The sequence below is a fragment of the Austrofundulus limnaeus genome, unplaced genomic scaffold, assembly GCF_001266775.1.
Source record: "Austrofundulus limnaeus strain Quisiro unplaced genomic scaffold, Austrofundulus_limnaeus-1.0 Scaffold98, whole genome shotgun sequence".
Classification (NCBI taxonomy): Eukaryota; Metazoa; Chordata; class Actinopteri; order Cyprinodontiformes; family Rivulidae; genus Austrofundulus; species Austrofundulus limnaeus.
In genome coordinates, this window is record NW_013952500.1 from 820,080 (window position 1) to 832,998 (window position 12,919).

General features: G+C 39.9%; 1 protein-coding gene across 10 annotated transcripts in view; it reads right to left on the reverse strand.

Moving 5' to 3' along the window:
• Nucleotides 1–12,919, reverse strand: part of rbms3 (RNA binding motif, single stranded interacting protein) — a 378,321-nt gene that overhangs the window by 207,838 nt on the left and 157,564 nt on the right. The gene's annotated exons all lie outside the window — the stretch shown is intronic.

Below are 12,919 nucleotides of genomic sequence, written 5' to 3' on the forward strand. Positions count from 1 at the left end.
ATATTAAATATACACCAACAAAACACAGGACCACACACCCAACATCTGTCCGCTTACCTGAAAAATAAATGGATAAATACATAGAAGGCAGTAGGAGGGGCAGCCCAGACCGCAGCCTGACAAATACCCAAACATACACAATYDCACCATCCCACCCTCATCCTCACCCCCACTCAGTCAAAGACTCATCATTAGATGTTTCTACAAAAATGCTTTGTCTTAAAATGTTATGTGGTCATTTGTAACTTGACTGACATTACGATCTAAAAGCTGCCATGTTTCTTGGAGCATTTTGACAGAACATTTAGGGGCCCACAGAATGTTACCGAGACCCTCTGGGCAATGATTCACTTTAATAATCAGGATATTCCAATACTGGATACTTGGAACCACTGATTATGAGTTTAATATTCACCCCCATTACCACCTGGAGTGCACTCATCAAACTTTAAATGGGATGAGTAGTTTAGAAACGCTGACCCATATTCAGACTGCTCCCAGTCCTGACAGAAGAGGGGACTGCAGAAAGGGAGGAAAAAAAGCAAGTGAAAAGGTGCAGAGAGAGGTGGAGTYCTTTATGGGCTGAACTGACTTTCAGGGAGAAAGCTGTAATCACGAATCAGCTTTGCTCTTTTCCACTGATGCTAATGTGCCTAAAATATACTAAATGATTACACAGTGTGTATTGTTTTTATTTATAGTCACAATATTAAGGTATTAAAGGTTTATTTTACAGAAAAAAAAAGGTTTACTAAGACATTATTAGGACGAATGTAGTCATTTTTATTTATGTGCATTATTCTGCGAAAAGTTTCCTTCAATTCTGAGAGGTTTGAGGTTAATGGATTCATTTCAAATCATTCAGAGCATTTTAAAATGTAAGATTTATAAATACTATTTACATTACAAGTAAAAATATTTTAACGAGCCTTAAAGCAACTTTTTGACAGTATTTCTGAGCCACCCATGCCAAGTATATTACAGACAAATCACCTTTTTAATGTATGCATGTTTGTTTTCAAGTGAGGATCCTTATAATTGCTGCTTATTATTATTATTTCTTATATTTGAGGACCTTTGCAACTGGGCAATAAGAAAAATGCACAATAATTTAAGCAGTGGCAAAATAAATAGACATTTCCACTTAGGTCCACTGTTTCTAAATACATTCGGAGGTGGAAATGAGAACATTTGCAAGAGAACTGTCTATCTCTCCATTCATTATGCAAGGTCTGGTACAAATGATAAGAAAAACAGTCCTGAAATTCAGTGAACTGACCCACAAACAATAGGTTTTAAATTTCTATTCGACTCTGACAAGCAGGTTTGTTGCTACATACAGCAAGCTTTTACAGCTACACTGGTACTGAGTCACTGAGCAAAAARAAAAAAAAGGGCAGTTAGGTTGTAAAAAAAAACGAGGGTACAAAAACATTGTTACTCAATTGAAGACATCCCATTTCACACAGTTAAAGAACACACTCATCTTCATGGCAGATGTTGCTAAAGAAAGGCTTTCTGAAGTTAAGCCCAGGCTGTACAGTTTCTGTATTCAGCGAGGGTACTGCAGAGTTACAATCTCAAGTGGGATACAGAGGCCAAGGTGTAGCTTTGAAGCCACTGCACAAACACAAACACCCAATCGATAGCTGTCACTTAAAAGCAGCTCAGAGTGACTGACTACATGCGTGGCTGCTGATAATATTGTGTTGCTGCGCTCTAATAGTGCACACGCACACACAGAGACGCTGAAGGACACGTGCACACGGGAGGGACTTCACTCTCGCACACGTGCACACAGTTTGCACACACACACAGAACGTCTCTCGGAGAGGAATAAAGACAACATGAGCTGCCATATCATATTTCCTGGTCTGGCTCTAACTGGGAGCCTGTCAAGATAAAAGGACCATCTTCAATCAGTTACTACATGACAGTGCTATGCCTCCATCGCCTCTGCTCTTGTGTGTATATGAGGCAGGGTGCTTCTTAACACAGTCCCCTTCAGGAGGTGTAGCGGCGCAGTAGATGTCACCTCGGGCTACGCTCACACAAAAGTCTTCAGTGGAGAGAGGAGATAAGGGACTCATTACGGCGAGTATCGACATATCAATCACGTTTGCATCGTTCATGCATTCACCATCAAATTATGCTAATCCTAATTACTTCTGGGGAAATTGCTATTCTTTATCTGCTAATAGTCAGGATTGTTTGGGGTTTCCTGCCTACAACATCCACCATTATTTCCCCCAATATGTCAATTTTTCACATTCTCATATTCAGCACTAATGATCCCATTTTGCACCCCATACAATAGAATAATAATGCCCTAAGTATGAATAATGAATCAATGTCGAGTTACGGTGAGTTACAATGGCACGCCAGGCAGGGCAGTGTAATTGTTTATGTCCTTGTGAGACATAAAAAAAGTTGTGAAGCTGCTGTTTCACTTGGATGATTAATTTATGTGGTAGCATGGATGTTTATAACTCAGACTTTGCATGCATTTGAATATTTATGGTTAAAGGTGAAGATTGATGGGCCACATAAGGAAAAATATGCATAAAATACTGTAATATGATATTTATGGTAAACGAATGTATTTGCATAGATAAATTCCTTAGATACATTTGACTAATTAGCTTTTTTATATATAAGTGACTGTTTTGTGCAGTGTTCTWRGATGGTGTTRTGAACTAGAACTATATAAGCTAGATACCGCATAGCGGTAACATAATGACCCCCGCACGCACAAATGCASCAGAACTCAGAAGTCTTTATTCCCAATAAATGTCATGCTACTAGGTGCATCCCACAATTGTAGTGGCTTGGGTAGTGGTCCTTTTTTTTTTGGGGGGGGGGGGCATTGGTTAACCTGATGGATAGCCCCTCATCAGAGCTAAACAACAAAAGAAATCTGAAGCTCCTATGTTTAATAGTTTCTGAGTTATAAGCATTTTTGCACGTCCAGACACCCCGTCTTTGAAAGGAGCCCCCTCCTCAAATATGTGGTCTATCGTAAAACGGTTGGCTGGCTTAGTGTAGGTCAGACTCATCTACAGTCCTGCCAAATTTCATGTTGATYGGTGCAGCTGTTTTTGTGCTACGGTTGACCAAAAATCACTGAAAAAAAAAAACTKTGCGAAAACAATGACTCCTGCTTATGCCCCGCATGCGGAGGTCATAATTAACTACACGGAATGCATCAAGCATTATCAAATATGCATTCTTTAATTGTGCAAAGGCAATATGCATCCAGTCAAGCAACGCGAGACATAATTTTATTATTTTTTTCCTGATATTTATGCCCTTTTTAAATGGCAGAAAACCCAATTTGTTTAATGTTTCAAGAGCCCATGCAGAATTCAAAATGTAGCATTAATTTGACTAAAATCTAAAATGAATTTCTTTTTATTCATCACTGCTTTTTATCTGAATAAAAACTGACGGAAAGGAGAGGGGAAAAAAGCAGTTGTCGAAACTTGAAACTTATTTTAGAATGGTAAATTGTCCGTGTGGAGTTGGGACAAGCCCTCTTTGCTTTGCAGAGCTGCGTGGGTGTTGGTTTTGGTAGGCTGTGGTGAGCTGTCCAAACACTGAGGGAGAGAAAAGGTGGTTTTCTAAAAGCGCGAAGGCATCTACGATGAACTGCAGCCAAGCCGAGACCGCCTTGGTCCCGCTCCAAACCCAGAGGAGAGCATCCTGACTCAGACTACATTCCTCTGTCCTCTTTTTATCCTGCACCACCAACAGCTGACTGATGAAAAACGATGCGGCTACTGAACCAAGTGTGTTTGTAGGACGGGAACAAAATGTTTGCGTGTGACCTTCACATTTCCTCTGTGTGTGGATCTGTGAGTATACAACAACAACCAAAAAAAAGTATTTGTTTTCAATGTAGTGTCCAGTGGAGAAACAGCTACACTGAAGAAACCCTTTCAGCCTGTTGTGTCAGAGCATTATTCCTACAGAAGTACAAGTTAAATCAAAATGTGCATTTCATGCAGCTGCTCAGATTGAAAAACCCTCATTTTCATCTCCAGCGTCACTATTTTACCTTCCCTGTTCTTGTCAAGAAAACTCATTTGCTGCAGAATAACTCACACAGACGACTATTTAATATAAAACACTGCTGACAAGATAGCAGTACAGGCAATTAACTTATCACCCCTCCAATGGATTTATAGCTAAAGGTATACATCTGGGCCTGAAGCAGCCAGCCTGTTGGCCGTATTGTATTTCTTGTCATCTTCTCTGCAGGTGTAGGAGTGTYCTTGTCAGAGAGCTGCAGTCAGGATCTGCAGAGGGCAGAGAGCCAGGGCTTAGGGCCAAGGGAACCACTGGCAGCTCATTGTGGCGATGACAAACTGAACACGAGGTTGAAAAAAAAAAGAAGTAATTCCTCATCCAATATCTGTGCAAGCATTATAAATGAGATCTGTATAACTGTAAGGCACCGAAATTACATGTTCACAAGTGCAAACAATATTCCCTGCAGTAGAGATGAAATTTTATGAGCGTTATAGTAAAACTGATGAAAGCAACTATGAAACTGTTCGCAAGTCAAATAGAGAATAATGCAACATGAAGACGTAAATCAAATAAACAAAAACTAACATCTGAAATATGCACACTGCATTTATATCACCTTTCTAACATGAACACAGACATTACACAGCTTTATGATGAATAAACACAGTATTACTCTATTACTTATTTCACATKTAGTCAGCCATGCATGTTTTCAGTGTTTATAAGAGGATGTGTTAAAACACTGTTTCTATGCAGGAAATACCACATAGAGCTCAGTAATTATTTGTTAGCTGTGCTTAGCCTTAGTAACGATAAGGAATGCGACGTTTCGTGTTCAACTTCAACTAAACACGAAACGTCAAAGTTGATTACAACTGGACCTTTCAGGGCACAATAAGGCTCATGTGGTCCTTGGTGAAAAATGGGCTTAACACTCGTAAATTAAAAACAATGTGTCAAAAAATTTAAGAAAAAAGAATTAGCACCACTGACTTTGAGTCTAAATAGATACTCGTTTCTAAATGATTACTTGTCAGTGATTTAAAAAGGAATGAAAATGATTTTTTGGGGGAAGAAAATGATCTGATCAACTGCAGGCACTTTGCTCAGCTATCTGGTAGCCTCATTAGCTTACGAACGTTAATAGCAATACCCTGATGTGTTCGGAGCCGCATGTGAAGTGCACTTGAGAAAGGTTTGAGACCTGAAGGGTGTTAATTATTTGTCRAGAGCTTGTTAAAATGAGAACCTGGGTGAAAAAACAGATCATCTACACATCTTCTAAAAGACTACACACAAACACAGACACTCAAAGGCAAATGTCATCTACACACACACACAGTATAGTGAGTACAGGAGCATCTAGATTTTTGTACACTCAGATTAGAATACAAAAAAAAATAAATCAGATGTGAAAGTTMCACAAGCAATGCATGTTTTTCCTTACAAAAAGACCAAGTGCACACATTCTTTCATACTTCTTTCACTTCACATATGGAAACCCTCAATATAACTCTCCTCCGTTACTCTACCTATACCTGGAGATTGCTAACTTTAGTATTCAGGTTGGGTGCCATCTTCCGCAGCCCAGATTTATCCCCACTTGCGAATCAGTTTGTAATAAGCAATGTAATCACGTCCAGTTCCAGGCTCAAAAGCACCACCTGCAAGACAACGGGAACAGGCTAAATATTTGAACAGAGCCAGATCGATGAAAAGCAAGAACTCTGGGATCACAGGGAAAATCTCCAAGCAGGGGCAAACATTCCAATCTGGACAAAGACTAATTGTCCCCTGGGCTCCAAACAAATACGCAGCCCATTTTTTAAAGTCTTGCATCTGTTAGTCATTCATGACGTACTGCTCTGTCACCCCCAGCTAGCCTTCCTATTTATTGGAGTTATGATTTATGCCATCCTTAACTAATCAAGGGTATGATCATTAGTCAGGGGATGTGCAAGGGGCAAGAACCTTGACAGGTCAGTGGAACGCCGTGTCTTACATTGCGGTTCCCTTGCMGTCCATTCTTTAGGGTCAGGATAAGAAATGACTGCAGGTACACCTCCTCACCTTCCACCAGTGACCACCAAGGCAGTTTTCAAAAAACAAAAGAACAGGATGCATTTAAAATTCAAAGACAAAAAGCTCTGATGGTTACAAAAATCTTAGTTGTTACAATTTAACACAGGCATTTCAATATTGTTGCTCTGCAGATAACCTAACGAGACTTTCAAGCAAATTATTCCAGCAATTTGCAGTTGCACTGGCTCTATGTGAAAAAGGCATTTCCTCCCAGATCTCACAAATGCACAACCTTTATTTGTACAAAAGAAAGAAGAGCTCCAAGTGCATAAACAGGAGACAACTACTCTGCATGCAAAAACGGCACAGGAAGTGAAGAGGGTAGAAAAGGTCAGAGCTTAAGGAATGTAGTACTCATGGCCAGCCTTCTTCCATTTAYGACAAGTTCGGCCATTCAGGAGCCTAACTTGGTGAATGGCCAACTCAGAACATACAAGAATGAAGGAGATGGGGCAGAGCGGGAGCTGGGGTGTGTGTATGTGTGATTAGGAGTTGTTAACAAAGGTTGCATGTGTTATCCAGTAAGGTTCCGCGTGTTGAATTTGTCCAGATCAATGTGATTATCTCTCAGCTATTGCTAATTAGAGTCATTAATACGCAATGCAAGCAGGAAACGACACACACTTTTTTTCTTTTTTCTTCGGCTGATCTTGCCTTTTTTTCTGGAATGGCTTGGAGCGAGCACAGCCCCTTGGAAAAGGTCTGCTGTTGGCCACACTTCAGTCGAGATCCTCATCTGCACATAATTCACTTTCAAAGGGCAGAGAGGGCGGCAAAGAGAATCCTTAATTGCGCCGGCACAGTGTCCAACATAGACAAATGTTTATATCTTGGCCCTCTAATGAGAAACTAATAACGGATGCAAGAAAAGCACTCCCTGCTGGCGCCCTCCCCACCTACACCCCAAAGACACATGACAATGAAAAACGGGCCATTTTGGGAAACATCACCTCATTCATCAATATGGTCAGCATCATACAATACTTTACTACTCACTAGTTTACATAAACATAAGTTATCAGAATGGACAATTGGAATATCCTGATCTGATTCAGCTCAACAGGAATGAATTTGTCATTTGAGTGAGGGGTGTTTTATGTTGATTGATAATCCGAATGGCGTGCGTTTAAACACGGACCCCTAATTTACACTACATGCGTTCCGGCTCCGCTGCGGTCCGACCTCCGCAGCAAATACGCCCCCATTATAATCAGTGAGAGTGTTTACACTGGCTGCGGTGAGCGGACGGCGATCCGTCAAAATTAGAACAGATCCTATTTTTGCCGGACGCCAGAGCAGCGCTGGAGTCAATTTTTAAAGATTGCGTTGCACCAACAGGAAAAGAAACGAGCACARCATCTGTATTTTCAAAATAAGACACTATTATGCTGGATAATTTGTCGGAATAATGTCGAAATTGCAGCTATATTAATAAATATTTGGATATATTTCTACACAAATGCTGTCAGAATGTATCGTTCTGTTTGGGAAGCAGATGGAAACATGTAGCTTGAAGCATATGTGTACACACACGATACACGTGGATTTTATTTTGAAATCAGAAGTTTCAGAAAGACGACAGCGAGACAGTTTCAGTATAGATATCAAAAACCTTTATATTAATGTTTTCAGCTGTGTTTGGAGTTCGTCTTTCACAGAATTAATTATTTTTTGCTGTGACTTCCACAATTTATTGYGTGATCTCCTTCCTGCACACTATCAGACTGKAGCGGAGCGGACGCTGYATAAATTGARACACAAMCGAACGGCTGCGCCCTGCGCACCGCAGCGCAGCGGAGCGGAGATGCATGTRGTATAAATCCGGGGTTATTCTGATCATGTTATTCTGGTTGTGRAAAACTGACCTGGCTGCTCATGTGTCAGCCTGACGTATTTCCACMTGGCTAGATGCRAATATGTTGGAGAAGCAAAAYTGGTCGGTWAGCGATACGACATTTATATTAGAAACGTCGAAAGAGCTCAAAAATATCGAACACCTTGATCGTGGGAAGTGTAGAAACACGGAGTGCATCAAMGTCTCCACAGATATTAAAACCTAGTTCATTAATTTAGAAGATACGTTTGTTTATGTTCATCACGGAAGTCGCATTTCTTCTGTGGTTTTTTTAGGGAAACTTAAAATAYATGTGCATGTTAGTATTTCTATTCTGAATAAAAGCCAGGTGCACATAAACACCCGTCATGATCAGACTAATGTTGGATTATTTAATCCAAATACTTTTCAATCCAATCAAAGATTTTTTTGAATGTGATGAAGTAATAAATTTGCTTTTTACACAACGTGACAAACTATTTCTCTACATGCGGTTGATCCTGAGACAGGGGATTCTTTGGACTGTAATAGTCACATTCCTGACAACATTTTAAAATATAACTRTGTGCCATTAAGCACAGCCAAACTGATTCAATATTCCAAAACAAAAGTTTCAAATTAGCAAGAGTCTGCAATAATGTTTAATTAAATTTAAACAGAATATATATCATTTGAGGCTTTAAGTAACAAAAAACCTGAATGCTTTAAATGTAATTGGAGTTTATGTGGGTAAAACAGGAAGATAGTGCATTTAAGATCAAGCCACCCACGTTCTAGAGTAAATGTGACAGTAATTCTTTCAAGATGTAAGTTTATGTAATGCCCTTGAGAGTTTTTAGCATCTCCGTGTAAAACGGATGGCAAGTTACAGGGCGAAGAAATGAACAACAACAAACTGTCGAACACACAGCCACAAGAGACTATCGTCTCATCTCATCTGTCTCCCACAATTCACTGCGGTGGGCTGTCGCGGCAGAGCGCCAGTCAGGCCGGTGAAGCTCGGCGCGGTTTTATCTCCCAGCGGCGGAGGAGGAAACGGAGGTCCTTTAAAGGGCTGAGGTCATTTCCTCTGCCTCCAGGCCCTGGCAGAAAAAAATAAAATAAAAGGTCCTCATTTGGTCAGCGCTGCTTTATTTCAAATGCCGTCGCTGCCTTTTAAGAGGCCCTTGTGGGCACGGATGGCAAATGAGAGGTTTTGAGTTGTCGTAATCTATCCCTTTTCTTACTCCCTCTGCCGTTTCCAATCCCCCGCTCCATCTTTGATGTAAACCCCAAATCACTGTTGTATTTTTTAAAGTATACGTGAAAGTGCAGGGCAAGAGATAAAGATAGAGAAGACGAGCATGAGTACAGAGGAGCATGAGCGCGATGTGTGAAATGAAGAGCTGAATGCTTCCTCTTATCCACAAMAGCCCTGAAGCACTTTCAGAACTTCCTGTTTCTCTCTGAACTGGGATCCATCCAAAGCACATGTGTGTACTCGGGAAAGCACATGCAGCTGATCATGTTGAGTGTGTCACAGAGTGAGGCGAGCGGTGAGGGAGTGAGTCAGCGTTGGGAAGATAGAGAGGCTCATTGAAGGGCCTGCGCGGTGGTGGAAAAGAGCAGCCAGAACAGGCACACACGCCGTGATGTTCGAAAAGACGAGTGATAGATCTAWTGCATGGCCACTGTTGCTGCAGAAGCAGAACACACCTCAGGCAGATGGATGGGGAGTGTGTGCAGGGGTACGATTAATCTCTGYGAGTGTGCCCTTTTGTGTTTGAGTGCGTGGGAGAGTTGTATTACATGGTCTTGGAGTGTGGTTTTTGAGATGCGGTACTTTAAAAAAAAAAAAACGGGCTTTACAGTATTTTAAAGCTACAAGGGGCAAATGTGCAGACAGATGCGGCGTGGTGAAGAAAACCGCTGCATGCATGTTCACGTTAGTGCGTGGGTATTTGTGATGTTCACACCGAAGAATACACCTGACCTGCAAACACAGAACACATCAATTGTTGTTCTGTTGTTCTGCAACAGTCAACCTCCACTCCCACACTCMCTACTCCATCTAACATCTCACCAGCAAGTCCCTTTTTTTAATCATCTTTACTATGTTCAATTTAATTATTTTTACAGCCTACAATACAACTGTACTGCACAACAAGGCATGAATCAACATGAAGCAACTCTACATTCAGTATGAGCTACATGTAAAGATGAATTTAAAAAAACATCTTTAAGGGGCTACATCATGTAAATTCAACTTTTTTGAGTTTTATATCATGTTATGTTATCCTCTCATAAAAAAACATGTCCAAAGTCTTACTTTGACTCATTCATGCACGTGTGAGAAATCCTGTAGTGTCCTGAGGCAGCAGGCAGGGGAGCAAAAACGACCGGTTGGGACTAGAAACGCATTTTGGGACCATCTCCACCTCTGGGCTGTGTCTCCAAGCCGAGCTTCCTCATCACGGAGCACACCTCCCCACCCCCCACCCCACACACCCCGCCCATGACTCCTGCCGGCTCTCGCCAGTAACGAATCAAACAACGGGTGAAACTGAAAGTGAAACTGAAACTGTCTGCTGAGCTCCTAACACTACTTCTCACTCAGTGAAGCTATTTTCAGATTAAAAATACCTTTGAAGAAATGTATTTTCAGATGCTAAGTAAACTGCATCATAGCGTGCGTGCGAACCCCCACCCCCCGCGCTAAAATGGGCGGGACAGAAGCGGTAGGTGGTTCTTAAAGAGACGGGGGCCAATTTCAAGGCGTTTAGAAGAGGAAAAGATGAGAAGATAAGTTTATTTTCGATTTAAACCTAAAAACAGCATTTTAATAACAACTAAATTTTACATAGATATTTTATCATGGTATAATATTTAAAAAAACGCCTGAGAAACACATAAATATTGCCCCTTTAAATAATTGATGACCAAATATAAAAAGGTGACTTTCAGATAGTGCGTCCTAAAACATCTGTCTCGGGAAAGAATCAAAAAGCTTTCTGTTCATGAAATTTGCAAATGACAAAATGCAAAAGGAACAAAAATTAATGTAATCATGTTTGATGGTGGATTTTGTGCTAATTTCCTCAATGCTCCCAAATTATTATTACATTTTTGTACATTGTTTTTACAATGGAAGGTGTGAGAGTTATGCAATTATATCTATATTGTCATTAAAACACCACTTAATCCCTGATAAATTTCTAATTCCTGAATGACTAAAACTCTGTAGAATCCAATTTTCCTTTTTTCTTTTCAAAATAAAAGTGTCTGTCCATCATTGATGGTTGGCATTGAGTTCCATTTGTCAGTCTGACCTCCAACAAGAGGCATTTAAATTTGTTTGGTTAATAAACTAAAACATAACTAAATTAAACATGCCTTGTTTGACAGTCATCWTTAAAAAAACGAAACAGCAAAATTGCACAAGTAGTTTGTGGAATAACAAAGAAAATCAATGTTTTGATGTCTGTAATGTAGAGGAAAACTAGCAGGAAGCTTATTGAAACCTACTTCACTAACTTATCATCAGAGTAGGAATCTATATAATAGTAAAAGTTTTGGGGCTTTTAGGTTGGTCTTACTGCATCAGAAGTGATCTGACCATCATTCTGAGAAAAGCTTACAAAACCAATTTCCAAACAATTTAGAGTCAATTACTCTGCAGTGAGAAAACAGGAAACATTCCACATCCAAGGAAGTTCATCTCAATGTCAGCATTAATGATTAAAAAAAAATCCCTATCAAAAATAGGACTGAACAAATCTGGCTTGTTTATTCTGGTAGCCAAAAGAAAACCTCTTCTGTCCAAAAAGAATGCATGCCAGTCTAACTTGGGTTGGTAAAATTACATCTGAACAAACAACAAGACTTCTAATTTCCTTTGGATGGACCAGAGCTAAATAAAGACGTTGTACCATACTGAGTGGTGCCGGGATTGGTGAAAACCAAACAACATATCAGCAAAATCCAATACAGAGACTAAAGCAGGGCCGTTCAGATAAACTGCTCAGTTGGCCATGGTTGCTCATCAGATGGAAGGCTGCAACAATTTTAACTGAAGCGCTATAAACTCTGTTTTTGAATTTCATGTCCATACTGGGTGACGCAAGAAGACAAGGACCATAAAATCAATTAAAAAATTAAATTAAATTAAAAAATTGACAAAGAATTAAAACTTCCTCTTCAATTAAAATCTAATTTTTATTTTGGAACATTAATTTTTGGCATATAGTCAAAGCTTTTTAACCTATAAAAAGGAAGAGAGATTAAAAGAGAGAGAGTAAAATAGTTATGCAGGGACTTTCTAGATAAGTTTTGTTTTCATGGTTTCCAGTATTTATGAGGACCCTATCAGACCTGACTGTTCCTGGCCACGTTGCAATCTTTGTCTCTGTTCTGGCAGGCTTGAATTACAAGCAAACAACATGAAGGGGAGGAGAGGGGGTGGAGAAAGATGACATGAAGGACAAGGATGGAAGCTGTGAAATGGTGGCACAATGCTGATGAGACACTTTTCTGACATTTAAACAGGTGTTGGGTTGTAAGTTTAAACAGCTAGAAATAATGTGTTATTGTAGATCATTTTGATTTTGGTTAGTTTGGCTTGTTTATGCCTTTAATACCTGCTCAACTTTGATATTTGTCATAAATACATTAAAAGATAAGTTATGGGATCAGATATTTTTGYGAAGTTTACTTTCATCTCAACATAAAAGACGCCAAGGAGAATGGAGTTTCCTTCAAAGTTGCTAAAACCTTCTTACAGTCTGTTTTTGCACACATCTTGCCTCTATTCACCATCCGTCTTCTCATAAAAATGATTGCTTTATATGATATTTTTATTCATTTTGGAATCTCAGCAGCACTGCCAGGAGGGTGGGTTATGAGATACAGCGGGTAAAATAAGTATTGAACACGTCACCATTTTTCTCAGTAAATATATTACTAGAGGTGCTAATGACATGAAATTTTCACCAG